Source organism: Thunnus maccoyii, chromosome 13 (genome assembly GCF_910596095.1).
Source record: "Thunnus maccoyii chromosome 13, fThuMac1.1, whole genome shotgun sequence".
Lineage (NCBI taxonomy): Eukaryota > Metazoa > Chordata > Actinopteri > Scombriformes > Scombridae > Thunnus > Thunnus maccoyii.
The window spans coordinates 20839252-20854321 of NC_056545.1; the positions used below are offsets into that span (position 1 = coordinate 20839252).

The 15070-nt window shown below is 40.0% G+C and overlaps 1 protein-coding gene across 2 annotated transcripts in view; it reads left to right on the plus strand.

Annotated features, from left to right (window-relative positions):
• Positions 1-2644: 2644 nt before the first annotated feature.
• Positions 2645-15070, plus strand: part of LOC121909685 (spectrin beta chain, non-erythrocytic 1) — a 53833-nt gene continuing 41407 nt past the window's right edge. For both annotated transcript variants that reach the window (XM_042430256.1, XM_042430254.1), the window contains exon 1: positions 2645-3191. The gene's annotated coding sequence lies outside the window, so the exon portion shown is untranslated. The remainder of the gene's footprint in view (positions 3192-15070) is intronic.

Sequence of the window (15070 nt, forward strand, 5' to 3'; positions counted from 1 at the left end):
AGATATACAAAATATGATATATAAATTAAAATAATTATCAGCAATGGGTGAATGAGCAAAATACAAGATTAAAGTATGTTAAATATCAAAGCCTGTCTACCAATGACTTACTAAAAATAAACAGTGGAGTGTTGTCAGCATAGCAATAAATTGATTTCTTATGCTATATAATAGTAGCGGGTGCTTTTCAATCAATGTATGGATTTATGATGGTTTAAGTTGAGCGATGTCATCTGATATGGATGGGTCAAGTGAGTGAATACAATGATGGAGAGGTGAAGGTCAGCACGTATGTGGTGTTTCTACAAATTTGAATAAATCTTTCACAGGAACAGAACTGGCAAATGTTTTCTACAATAGGCCTTCATCCGTGCTAACTATATGTAGGAGAAAGGCTTGTTACATATAGAGTGCTGAAACTGCATTGAATCAATCTATAAAACATGTAGTTGTATGATAGTACAAAATGAGTCTGTAATGTCCCTTTAAACAAAGTCCGACGACTTCAATTAACATCATATCTTTAAAACTGTTTTTCAGGCTTTGGCATATTTCACTGTGTTTTGGTTACTAATCAGGGTACTTTCATTTAGACCAGTGTTCTCTTTCTCAGGAACATCCTGGTCACAAATTCACACATGGAAGCTCCCCAGTACAACCTCAGTCTTATCTGCTGGCAACTGAGCGGTGCCGCTGGAGCAGCTGGTGATTAAGGATCTCGCTCAAAGGCATCTCAACAGTGGTAATGACCTCAGGTTGATCTCAAACCTCATTTCTCTAGGCCACCACTTGAAAAAAACGTTTCCATCTATATTAAAATAACTATGAATACACCATTATGGGAGCATATATTGTGTATAACCCCTTAAATATTTTAAAATATTTTAAAGTACAGTAGCAATCAGACTCATGGCATACCTTTGGGTTTATGTTGTCAAGCTTAGACAATACATTTTCTTTCAAAGAGTGAAATTGTGTGTTAAATCTGGCTGATATAGCTTCCAACCTCATATTCTGTTTCAAATCCTGCAAATAACAATTCTGATCCAAACTAAAATCATTGTGCTTCTGTGTAAACAATTTGTAACAATTTTCTCATTTCTTATAAGATTTATCGTTTCCTCTGTCTTCCTATCCTTTGAGTTTGACTCAAGTACTCTTTGACTACAAGACCCCATTTTAAACCAATGGAGACTTGTCTCACCTTAGTTCAACTGTCCATCAAGCCCACTGTAATAGGTCTGTTGAGTCAGGATTGTAGCGCAATACAAACGTTTCAGCAGCTGAAATATATTGATAGTTCAAATCAATATCAACCAGTTATACTAAAGCTGCAGTTAAAGGAACCGGCCCACTTGGAAAGCTTCACACATAATACATTCACAGCAAAAATGCAAAACACTGCAACCACACTAACAACACAGCAGAGCATTTTCATTACCACTAACTGTGTATAATGAGTAGCGTGCTATTTTCCAAACTGCTCAGCCCTCCCTAACAGACCCATCATCACATAAAGCCCTCACCACTACCACTTTGTTGGTTCAGCTACACCCACACTCACAGATACCCACCCTATAGAGAGACTGACACAGTGCAGACAGAGAACACAAATACCCAAAAATAATGTAGGTGTTGGAGTTTTCTTTAGTGTCTGTCTAGAGGCCACCAACAAGAGTTTGTCCCGCTTTGGAGTCTCTGACTGGATCCTTTCGAACTCAACTGTAATAACCATCAAATCACTGCTCTGCTCATTACTATACTGTGTGATGAAAAGAAAAAAAAAAAAACACAGGGGAAAACACTTATCCCAGTCTTGAGACTCTCTTGCATGAGAATCCTTCAGGACTTTATGAATAACCCAGTTCCTTATGACTTGCTTGATGTCATACACCAGCCAGGTGCTGCATACCCTCTCAGGAATAATTTAGTGCAGCAGCAGTTCTCAGAGATGAAATGGTAAAGTGATGGGAGGAAAACCTGAAAAAAGGACACCAAGGTTGTGGTGTTTATGGGTTTTTAATTCTTAAAAATAATTTTTGAGTCAATAAGTAGGGCTGATATAAGTGAGATGTTTTAATGGATTACTATAATGTAATTCTGCAATATAATGTGTGAATATTGTTGCATATATTTGCAGTACTGTATTTTATTTATGAGTGTAATGTATGTTAATGACATTGAAGAGGTTAACCAAAGTAAAAGACATCATCCTATTGATTCCCTTATTACTAAATCCTAGAGGAGATTATTGTGTCAGTCCAGTTGGAGATTTTGAGGCTTTGAGGACCAGTGAGATGCTCAAAAGTGGCTGCAACTCAATGTGGACTGGTGGTGCATTCAATCTAAATTATACTAGTTTTTCTATGCTGACATTTGTAGAATATCCTGATTAAATGCATCACCAGATTGAAAGGCTACACATCATTTTCAAAAGTCTTTCTTGAAATGACATGTGAAGGCTTTCAGTTTTAGCACCAGGGACAGCACCAGACACAGGGACTGAGCATCTGCTTCTCCCAGGGTTATTGTTGAGAATACTGAATATGTGCACACGGTGTTTCCCATGTGACTGTGAAGGGTTCAGCATCCACCCACCCGCACACCCACCCACAATCCCCCCCACCACCACCATCACCACCACCACCACCACCCACGCACACCCCTAACTACCACCACCACGTCCACTTTTTTCTTTCTTCTCCCTGTTGAACGAGAGTACAGGGGAGCCGGAGTGAGCGAGGCACGAGCGGACGGCCCTTCGGATGCTCGGCCGCGGGGGGAAGAAGCTGCTGCTGCTGCTGCTGCTGCTGCTGCGGATATCCGTCTCATACCTGCCTCAAAACGGGCTCTCGTCTTCGCCTATATTCCCCACCGCTGACCGTTTTGTATGAAAGCTAGATTTAAAGACAAAAAAAAAGAAAAAGAGAGAGAGAGAGCCTGGTTTGGTTTCGTAACGCGCTGCACTGCTAGCAGCGCGGAGGAAAAAGGTCTTTTTTTTTCGAGGATGCGGATTTAACGGAAAGACGTTATCAGTGTCACCTGGGATTTTTAACCGTTAAAATTTGAATTAGCTTAGTCGCACTCGTCGGTAGCGAGGGAAGATATTTTTCATGTCTGCTGAAATATCGCATATAGTGACGCGGTAGAAATAATATCGACAACCTCTATAACAGAAGACAATATAAGGGGTAAGCGTGATTTTTTTGTTGTCTTTTTATCCTCCACAACCAGTAGGCTACTCACTAATAACAAAGCTAATGAGCGAGGGGAGTCTGTGATATTCAGGTGACTGCTGTTAGCTTACTACCGCTATTAGCTGTCCAAGCCAACAGATAACGTTATTGTATCGCAGCAAATACCTTTGTTGAAAGTCTGAAAGAGATTTTAGGTCAAATAAACCCATATGTAATTGTGGTATGTTAGCTGCCTGGTTGAGAGGTGTATCTGGCTGCAACGCCTTGTGTAGTTATTGGGGAACCATCTCTCTATGTCTGTCTCTTCTTGCCTTTGTTTGAATCGATGACAAACGCAGCCACATTTTTATCTGCGTGTTTTGTACAATCACCATGTAGATGTTTGATTCAACATCTGCTATTTAACCAACTAAGCCTTGTTTCCTGCCTCCTAGCCAGGTAGTTTTTTTTTGGTTTCTTACTAAGATGTGGTATAGTGCTGGCATCTTGAAAAGCTGCAATTGTGCTTTCGACATTGTGGGCTGTGTGGTTATGTTATGATAGGACTGAGATTTATACTGCGTGTCTGGCCTAGACTGTGAGTCATGGCATGGATGCATCAGGTAAAAGTGTTTTTAAAAGGTGGGCTTACTAGCAAAAGATATTTGTGAAAACAATGGCCAGTGAGCAAGTTGTTTTGAAGAGTATACGTTCGCTACATCCTCGTCAAGCATGTCATTTTGCAGATAGTGAGAGCTGACATTTGCTGGCCACCACGTGTATAACCATGTTTCATGGCCCAGAGACAACAGCTAATTGGGAAAAAAAATGTTACAGCGACAGAAAACAAAAACACACAGGCATGCATAATAATGAAATGAGCTTTTTAATCTTAATGCCTGTCAAATCTTTGAAATGAAAAGGTTTTTGTATAGCATATATGGCAGATAACATCCATGATGGAGAGTAGAAGTGATGAAAGGGTTATTTTCTTGAATGGTTGGTGATTTTATCGAAATCTATAGGGGAAATCAGAGAATGAGAACTGAAAGGATGAAACACTGTACAACAAAATTGTACAGTAGTTAAGGAGGAGAGGGATCACATTGGCTAGTGGGAGGCCCCCATTGGCAAAGAAGGGTTATATTCAAGGATGGATTGGATGATTTTCTGAAATCTATAGAGGAAATCCAAGAAAGAAAGCTGAAAGGATGAGACATTGTAGGAGATCACTGTACAGTAGTTAAGGAAGGATTAGAGGGGTAACATTGGCTATCCTTAAGTGGGAATCCCCTCTTATGTGAAAGGGGTTGAGCAACTTGTATCTGTGAAAAACATCTATATTGATGGCATTTAACTGCTTTTCTTGGCCAGAACACTTAAAAGTGGCTCAGGATTTTTTTTTTTTTTCAAGCATATGGTGGTTTTGTGGAACCAAACCTATGGTCTCTCCATTAGAGGATAGTCATTACTATTCTATGTCAGTGGTTCTCAATACAACATACTTCTGTTTTTCAGTCCACTTTATATGCAGGGACTGATTTACACTTTAATTGCAAGCTGAATGCAATACATGGAGGCATCTAGAGGGTAGGATAGAAAACCAGGCATTCATTCTGTTGCACTTAAAATGCCTCCTCCTTTTCCCCCTGTGCCTCCTCCTCTTCTTTGTGACCTAGAAACAGGTTTTTATGGAAGACAGATAACACCAATAAATATGAAAAAATTATAGCAATTAAATAGATTTTTAAATATAAATACATGTCTAACTTTAGTAGATAACTAAAGCAACAAAATCAATTCATCATTGTAGCAAGTGGGTTGTAATTTGATGGTCACTTTCCTTTATTTGTAGCCTATTGTTAATGAGTCCTGTTTAGCCATACCCCACTTCAGTCTTTTTAATTTCCTGCCTAGGCTTTGCCCAGTGACTCTTTTTCATTTATTTCATTGTTATTTTACTTAGCGAGGACCTGGCCTGTCACTCACCTGGGCAGACCTATTGGACAATCCTCTGCAATCGATTATTTTAGCTTAGGTCTGGCTCTTCTGGACAAAAGGATTTGTTTGCCCAGAGGTGAACCGCTCAGGTAGCTCTTGCCCCCAGATACCCCCTCTAAACATTTTGCAGCCTCTTGTAGAGGGTCAGCCATTTATATTTGGTTATTGCTGCTCCCTGCTCCACTGTCCTCAAACCAAGCAACAGCTTTATATACAGTCTGTTGTCTGACTTGATGGCTCGGATGACAATAGAGCAACCAAATATAATCCTAACACTGTGAGAAATTAATCAAGCAAGTTTGACGTCTCCTCCTTGGAGGTTTTGTCCAAGTAAACACATCAATACCCTATGAAGATTATTTTCTAATTCCATTTTTAAATGTGAAAATTGGCACGAGGAAAGACAAACAGAATGCAGTCTAGATTTATTGTGCATTGCATTGCACCCTACATTTCTGTGTGGCTTGCAGCATTCAGTACTTCCAAGTTTTACTTTCCTACCACCATGTCATTATCTACAAAACACAACTCTGTTCATCAAGTCAGTAAGACAGTATGATTAAAAACCAAATAGATTAGTTGCAACTTTCATACTTTGATATTATTCGTATACGTCCATTTAAAAACAACCTACAGTCTGAGGTCGGTTTCATTCCTGCCTGTTAAAGCAGGGAGATCTGCCGATACATAATCAACACTGTGATATGAAACAACATATATCGTGTAGGATTGTGAAATTCTGTAGCTCAGATGTTTTCCTTTTCTTATGTTAAGATCTGTATTGTTAAAAAGTGGCTTTTGCTTTTTAGATCCCTCAAATCTAGATTAATCTAGATCTAGATCAATATCATCTGTCCATACTGTGTGTTACATTCATTGGGGAGTAAATGCCAATTTATCTTCCCACACACAGATTTCATTTTTTTTTTTTTTTTTTTTTTTTTTTTTTTACAAATATTGATATATATGAAAATAAGTATATGAACAGATCAGTCGTTTGTAATGATCTATAAAACATATGTATTTAAAATTCAACCTCCAGTAAATTCCATATCTTCGATTCAGCAAATAAATTAGTGAAATTTACACAAAATTCCCCATGGGTAACTCAGGCCGTTTTTCATTAAGCTTGTAATGGTACCACCAGAGGGCGACATGATGACTTTCCTTACACTTCACCTCTTGAAATGATGCTCATGGAGCATTGTCTGCAGGCAGCAGTAGGTGTAAGGTTGAAGCAGGCCACATACAATCTATTTAATAATTAGCAACATCTCTTTGGAGCTGTGGTTGAAATCTAACAGCCGAGGCCTGCTGGGACACGACCAAACCTCAAATGGGGAAATTAGAAGGAAAATAATAGTGTAATTGTGCATCAAAACACACAGTGTACTTATTATTATTTATTATTTTACTTATTAGAATTATTTATCGGCATTTGTGCAGTTCTTTTGTTTCTTTGTCTCTTTCATGGCTTATCCAGGCTTCCTCTGCTCGTTTGTCTTTTAAGCGGAACAGAAACACACAAAACACCATAAGCTGTGAGTAGTCCTCCTTCAGATCTTTATGGGCAAACTGCCACACATACAATACTGGATCTGCCTGTGTGGAGTACTAAAAAATCCATCCAATGCATGTATTTGATAAATCTGCAGAGAATATCTGCAGATTTATCAATTATATCCATATTAGCAGCTTATGGTGCCATCCATGTTGTTGTTTGACAAGGTAATTCTACATGCTGGCCAATTAAGATAGATGTAGGCTATGTGAAAGAGGAATTTTTGTATTGTAAATGTGAGTTTATATCGTGTGTTTTTCAAATGTATTGAAGAAGGGAAGATGAACTCTGACTTGTGGGATGGGCTTTGTGTGTTGCTGTGATAAAAGTTCTCTCTCAGTCACTGTATAACATTAGACTAAGCTTAGTGATTCAGTTAGCGCAGTTATATACCAAAAGAAACTGGAAAAATACACTAACATCATGTTATTAGACTGTATATAGTGTGTTTGTTGATAATTCTTGCCTTAGAAAATCCCGGTGAGATCTTATAATTATTGTTTTCATGGCCACAGCTTAAAATAACCATAGAGGATTTTTTGATGGTGAGACAGACGGGTTGTGATGATAGATGGATGAGAAATGGCTGTTAGTTGGCTGGATGGCTGGCTAGATGAACAGCACTCAACAATGGAAAGGGACTGTGAATGTGGGCCCCCCATAGTGCTGATTCTCAAAATCCCTCCCGAACAAGCTTTTTTTTCAATTCCTGCCATTCACACTTTCATTGTGCTGCAGTGAACCATATCACTAACCCAGCATACTCCTCATGCAACTACTGCTGCTTTCTGATGTGCAGCTTATCAGTTAACATTTATTTTTTAGGTATATATAGTACAACACCTCGGAGTACAGTGGAGAGTTTAGTAGGGGTCGTCATTTTGCTTTTCCTCCTAAATTTATCCAGTCTTTCCAATGTGGTTATGTCAAATGTAAACCCCCTGAAAGCAAAGCTGTTGGCAAGTATGCTGTGTGTTGTTAAGCCCAGAAAGTGACATTGATGATGACTTGAGGTCAATGAAATAAACAATTGAAGAGGCACTTCCATCCTTTGCTGTGCTCTCGCTTTAAAGGTCCAGTGTGTAGAATTTAGTGGCATCTAGCGGAAAATACTTGGTAGAAATGGAATATAATATTCATAAGTATGTTTTAATTAGTGTATAATTCCAAGAAAATAAGAATTGAAAATAAGAAAATAAGATTGTTGTGTTTATGTTACCTTAGAATGAGCCCTTTATATCTACATAGGGCGTGGGTCCTCTTCAACAGAGTCTGCCATGTTGCACCGCCATGTCTCTACAGTAGCCCAGAGTGGACAAACCAAACACTGGCTCTAGAGAGGGCCTTTCACATTTTTTGTGAGTTTTGCAGTCACTGTAGGATTTTACATGCTTGGGAGGGGAGGTGTATTCATTTGGTTGCAATCTGCAGCTTCACCGCTAGATGCCACTAAATCTTACACACTGGTCCTTTAACTGCTGGACAGAAAATTGACAAAATGCTTTGAAAAACATTAGATACATGTAAATAAAAGGAAAAGAACTGTAGGCTTGGTTAATGGGTTTTTACAATATTTAGTAATCTGTAAAAACATGCTCTCCTAGGAGATCACAAAATCCTAAAATCCGTTGGAGTTATGAGATGTTTTAGACAAGTTAGATCAATTCAGATAGGTTTATTAGCACAAGACTGATGCAGTTTTACTTTGTTCCTGAAAAGTCAGCATTCTGGAGATAAATATGAAGTTTTCACTCAAAAGGACGTACCTGTTTATTTTCAGAGTTTTAAAAAGTAGACCATCAGCATGAGTATTACAACATCTTTAAAAAGAAGTGATGCAGGACAAAGAATATCAAAATTATCTCCAAAACTTAACTTATTTTGTGTAACATAAGATTCATTTTATTTTTATCTTAAGACCAACTGGGGGCAAGTAAACCAAAGCACTCTCCTGATCAACTGTGTCATCTGCATAAAATATGAATTTACTTTTTTAGGAGAGCTGTGTCATAAATATTAATGGCAAATTATCCTGCATCTATAATGTAAATGTAGCCAATGAGTAAGGTTAGTCTAAAGATATTTTAGTGCTTTGATAGCGTTTATGTTCCATAGAAGACTCATACTTGGCATGCAGGTCCATACAACAAGCCTTAATTCACTTGTGTCTAGATTTGCCTTTTAAACCTTTGATTTTATAGTGTGACTATTGCAATGACCTGCACAAACAATAAATTACATTATTCTTTGTCTATGTGTCTAAAATAAATACAATTCATATTACAGCTAATTCTAAACATACTGCTTAACTCAGCCTTTGCACTTTGCTGCATCATACTTGTTTGATGGGAGATGCTAATATTTTGCCTACATGAAAGCAATTTGATAATATTTCTTTGGAAGTATTGGGAATACTAGACAAACATTCTCTGGTGAGTCTAATGAGTCTGACCTCATTAACTCTAAACTTAGAGCCTTGTAGTTCAGGCTTGTATGCTACAAACCTAAAAGCGAGTGAGTATGATAACTGGAGTGCACTGCGTAACACTCAAAGTTGGAGCCACAAACACAGCTAAATGCTCAGTAGTTCAGGGCGAGGGCAGTTAACTCATCTCCTCTATTTTTAATAATGTCAGAAAATTGACGGAGAAAGAATAAAGGAATCAAAGGGCCATTTATGAGCAGCCAGGAGCTGAACAAAACCACACAGCTATATGGAAAACAAGGCTGATTTCTCAGAGCTCTTTCAAATTTTATGTAATTGCAGCACCTCCTGCACTATTAAAGCTGTATTTACAGTACAGTATTAATCAACATACCCACTCTTTTTTTAAGATTAGGTTGTTTTATGTTCAGTGCCTCCTTGACTTTTCATGCAGAGGCAGAAATTCTGAACACAGGGTCACAAAATGTTGTGCACCCCCTCGGGAGTCTGAAAGTGCAGTATCTCTCTGGCAGTTCTAACAATTCTGATTTTGATCTGGGTGGTATGAGTATTTGAATACGTGTAAAGACTTCGAACCCAATAAAAAAATTTTTACTTCAGTAAATTCAAGAAAACCACTAATATGAATCTAGTATGAATCTGATGAGCACAATGCATTAGCATCAGCACCCACGCGCGTACGTGCACGCATGCGCGCGCGCACACACACAGAAGCAGACCACTTCAAGTAAGCCTTCCTTGAGTCCTCCACGTGATACAAAATGATGGGACATGTAGCCATGCTGACAGTACTCATCCTTGCACTTGGTCTTGTGTGTTTTAAAAATGGCAAGAACCAGTCCACGGTGGATTAGCCTGATCTGCATGAATATTTCATCATTCATGTTTTTAATTTGAATTTCTGGCATCCCTGGAGATTGATGCTGCTACTATGACTTCCAGCCAAATGTACTTCAAAGCACAGGCTAAGCCCAGGACTCATTCAGAAACAGATACAGGACAGGAGCAGAAACCACTATAATGTCTGCCTTGCATTGTCCAATCTGTGGCCATTCTGAATCTAAACGTGGTGGTATTATAAATAGACTAATGCTTTGGATGGGCCAGAATTGCCACAGTGGGAAGAAGATTGTGAAGATGTATCAGGTGCATTATCTCAAATTCCCTGTAAAGCAATGTTACATAACTTAAAACTTTTGAGATGCACATAATTTGTATCAGTGAGATTATTACAGATTATTCTTTGAGAGTTCAGCTGTGAAACGTGTTACTGATTGTTTACTCATTTTTGACTATATTTACATGCACAAAATATTCCGGTTTTTGCCCTTATTCCTGATAAGAGACAGTATTCATACTAAGCTGTTTACATGGCTAATGAAAATGAATATTCCACTAATATTCCTGTTTACATGCAAAGGGCTTTCAGGGTTTCACTCTGCTCCAGTGGGAACGGGAATCACAAGATCTCCACAGGCGTTGAAGTAAACCAGTGAGGTGAAAAACATTAGTAAGCTGCTGCCTGATATTAATAAGTGATATTGATTTGACTGATATTACAAATTTATAGTTACAGGCACATCCAGTACCTAGGTTGCGCCATGTTTATTACACTGCCAGTGTTCCCCTATAATTGTATAGGCCTGGCGGGCTGCCAGGCCAACGAGAACCCCTGCCAGGCCAAACATTTTTTTTTTAATGCCAAAAATAACCCCAAATATCCATTCATTTGGAAATCAACAGCGTTTGGGAGCCTCTGTGCAGCGCTGTTTCAAACGTGAGTTAACCTCTGTGTCGTTGCCTGGGAAACTCTTGGTAGCGTAGCTCCTTTTAAGGAATAGGGCAGTGGGTAGTATATATGCGTAGTGGGTGAATGAGTGGTTGAGTGAGAGTGAGCAGCAGAAAAGTGACGGTGAACTCAAGCGCAGCAGAGGAAAAGGTTAGCAGTAAGTTGTCAATCTGGCAGTACATGCACAGTACAGGCTACAGTGTGTCAGTTAATAAATGCTACAGCTTGTCAAGACCAAGAAAAGTCTCATTGTTGTTTCCCCAAGAAATGTGTGGCTGCTGAGTCTCCCAACTTTTGCCCCCCCAAACCCCCTGAACCAAAACAGTTTATCTGTGATGGGCCAATATTGGCAGCTGACTGATAGATCGGTTGGGCTGCAGTGTGGATTGATAGATTTAATAAAATGGAAGCGTATCTGTTGTGAGAAAACACTTTCTGTGTGAATTGGCCATGGCCTCTCTCCCTCCAGTTCGCCAGCCCTCCCTCACCATTCAACGGGAGCTGGAGACGGGAGACTGTCATGTCCTCACACAGACAGCTGCTCTGATGACTTCGCCCCATCCTGTGCACGAGCATTAACGCCCCCTGCTGATTGGCCAGAGTAGTGTCATGTGGCTCGGTCCGAGCCACTGTGTTTACATGCTCATTTACAGAGCCAGTGCTGTGTATGGACACCGGATTTTCAGCACACACACAGAACAGACAGCTAGCAGACCGTGAGGAGATATTTGCTGAATTTGACAAAAGTGTATTGGATTAGAATCGCTGACTCTACCTTTAACTTACTGCTTATTTAAAATCTGCTAATTGATTTAGTAAAAACAAAAAAAACAAACCTTTGGTGACAAAAATAGCAATCCAAAAATAAGAAAATACATCTATTTTAATAAATCATAAAAATGTACAGTTATCCTCTATTCAGAGCTGGTGCCCAAAACCAAAGTAACATGTCTACATCCATGTGTGGAGGGCATGCTGGCCGCTTGAGTGTTTGATGAATGTGATGCTACAGGTCAACAAAGGACCTCTGGTGTCCTATTCAGCAGGGCATTCAGGCCAGGATCAGCAGCCTGCGGAGGGGCCTCTAATGCATATGTGTCTCTGGCTGTTTCATCTCTGCAAACAGGAAAGGCTTGAACGGCTGGCCTCAACTCTCTGCTGACTCCTCCATTGTATGGGGCCCGTTTGACGGGGGGGCTTTGTGCGCTGCATTTTGGGATCTGCCCCCCCACCCTCCAGACTCATCTGAGTATCACAGGCAGACTAATTTGGGGCAACACAGTGGTGTCACCTCAGCTTTACCTCATTAAAATTAGTTTATGTGAGGTTCTTGACTGCATAGCAATCATCATGCATAATAATGATGTATTATGAATAAGTATCATACTGTACCTGACTACTTGTGATTAGCTTGAGTTCTGTTGCCCAGTTTTCCACTGATGATGTCCCTGATGGTCAGAACAGTAAGACAGTCAAGACACATTTATTTTTTCCTGCCTTCCATTTTTAAGAAATAGAGTCAAGCTTATTTTTATGATGGCTTTCGGTAAGGAGTTGTGTGGAAGCTTCTAGCTCCTTTGTTTGGCAGTACAGGGAGTGGTGTGTGTGTGTGTGTCTACCCTATTCCCCTGGTGCTCAGTGGCTGTGTGGCTGGCTAATGTGCACCGGCCTAATTCCCTGCAGGCGACTGATTGTGGGCTCTATTTCTCTTTTTCTCTGTCCCTGATTAATGGGTGCTGTGACAAACAGACCAGCTGGGCGAAGTGAACCAGCTCCGAGAGGGGAGGAGGGATGATGGAGAGTGAGACAGAAAGAGGTGGTGGCGCTGCCTATCATGCCGCTGGCTCTGCCCTGCTTTCTTAGCTTGTGTCACTGTGCTGTGAACGATAGCCTGATGTGTGTCTGCTGGGTCAGACACTGGGCTTTTTAGCCCTGAGGCATTCCTAGGTGCCCCACTTTCAGTCTTCCCTTTCTCAGAAGCACTATTTTTCTTAACAGTCACATGGTACATGTCCCCCTTCCATTTTGAGTTTAAAGAAAGCTTAGCTCTTTTATTGTCTTGTTACGCACCATTTTTTTATCAATATTGAAGACATACTGTCATTAAATTAGTATCGAGTCCACTTCAGTTTGTACTGTGTCCATACAGCCCTGCAATGTTCCCCAGTTATTGCAACGATAGACTGATTCTGACAGCAGCATCTTTTGTGTTATTTTTGGTTTGTCTCAAATGCACTGGTGTTTAGAAAATGAATTTTTCAAAGGCATATTGATATATGAAGGATACGTGACAGATTATAAATCTTTCATTACATTAATGTGTGTCTCTTGTTATGTATTTGTGGATTAGGCCTCGAGGGGATTTTCTTTCATGGAACCTCCTTTATGCCCCCTTTTGTGCCACATCTGTTTGTCTGCCTGTCTTTGTCTTTTTTTTCCGATATGAGCTGTATTGTTGGGAGTTGCACTGCAGTAGCTTTGGGGCTAACATCTGATGTCTCCAGTTTTCCACTGTGTATGGAAAATATTGGGCTCAAGAGGGTCCTTTTATTCATTTTCCCCTTGCTGAGCAAGGATACAGTTGTTTAGGAGTTCTTCCCTAATTTTGTATTTGCTCTGGTCCAGGGGGAGGAATTGTACATCACTCAGGCTTGCATGATTGTAGGTGTTGAACCGACCAATTTTGTGTGCTGGATGCTGGTGTATATATATATATATATGGTTGCATGCTGAGTGGGTGGATTTGTGTGTGTGGCTTTTAGAAGCAGTGTGTGTTTGAGAAGGGTGGTGGTGGTGGGGGATGTAATAGGTCAGCTCAGCGTGTGTGTGGTTTCATGCCACTGTGTGTGTGGGAGGATGAGTACAGTAGGTTGTATAGTAGGTCAGGGGATTGTTTGTCTGATCCATTGAGGAGCGATTAACGCAGACACTGAGCTGAGCCTCTTCATACTCACAACAAGGAGAGACTGCCGATCTCACTGGTCCTGCCCCCTCCATCCCCCGCCCTGGTCCACTCCCACAGACAGATTGTCATGGACTTCATCACTGCCAGGCCTGCCCTGGATAGTCTGTTCTCTTTGTGGTGCCTGCTTCCATGTTGTGACGTTTTGGTTATTTAAGCTGCAGAGAAATCTTACCACTTAGCTCTTTGTCAGCAGCACCACCACCATCTGTGGTGTGGTGTAAGCCTGCTTGTTTTTTTTTGTTTTTTTTAATTCATTTGCTGCATAATTTGACACGATGGTGTTGAGGGCGTGAACTGATTGGGGTCAAATTGTCAAAATTGATATTAGTGGACTGACTGAGTGATTATTGCTACATTCTAGTGAATATCCAACCAAGGATATATATATGAGGAATTTAAGAATAAACACAGCAAACTGACTACCTACCTATACACACACACAGAAACACAACTGCACAGTGGGTTCAGTGGCTAACTCCTGGGGTGCCAGTGAATGGGGAGGTGACAGGTTGGGGGACAGTGAGGAGGCGTTGTTCTGCAGCCTTCTTCCTTAATCCCTGCATTTAGTTTCTATTCCCAGCCACTTCTTAATCTGCTCCTAATAAGATTTGCCAAGCTTTTGTTTTATTTTTTAATAGCTAGAATGTGTGTCACGTGTTTGACTTAACTTGACAATATGGTGCAATTTAGGGGTGGGATGATGGGCAGTGCTGTGGTTTGTTGATTAAAAATTGAAACCATCAAAGAATATTTGAGAAATTAGTGATCAAAGTCTTAAGAAGTTGTACATTTATTTTACTACTACTCATTTTACATAACATATTGTTTATGTAAATGTTGTACTGCATAGCAGAATAAGCTATCATCATTTTAACAAAATCTCAGCTTCTATGGTTGATAGTCACATTTAAAAACAAAGCCCAATGTATCCGGGTAGCCTAATACAGTGGTTCACAAACTTTTTCATGTCAAGTACCTCTAAACCGATACAAATGAGACCACGGACCCCCATTTTATCTGTACCTTCTCATTCCTCCTCTTTGACTCATACAGTATGCTCAATGATGCTATTGGCTGTCTATGATGTGTGTTTTGCACTTTATGATACAGGAAATAGATATGGGTCCAACCT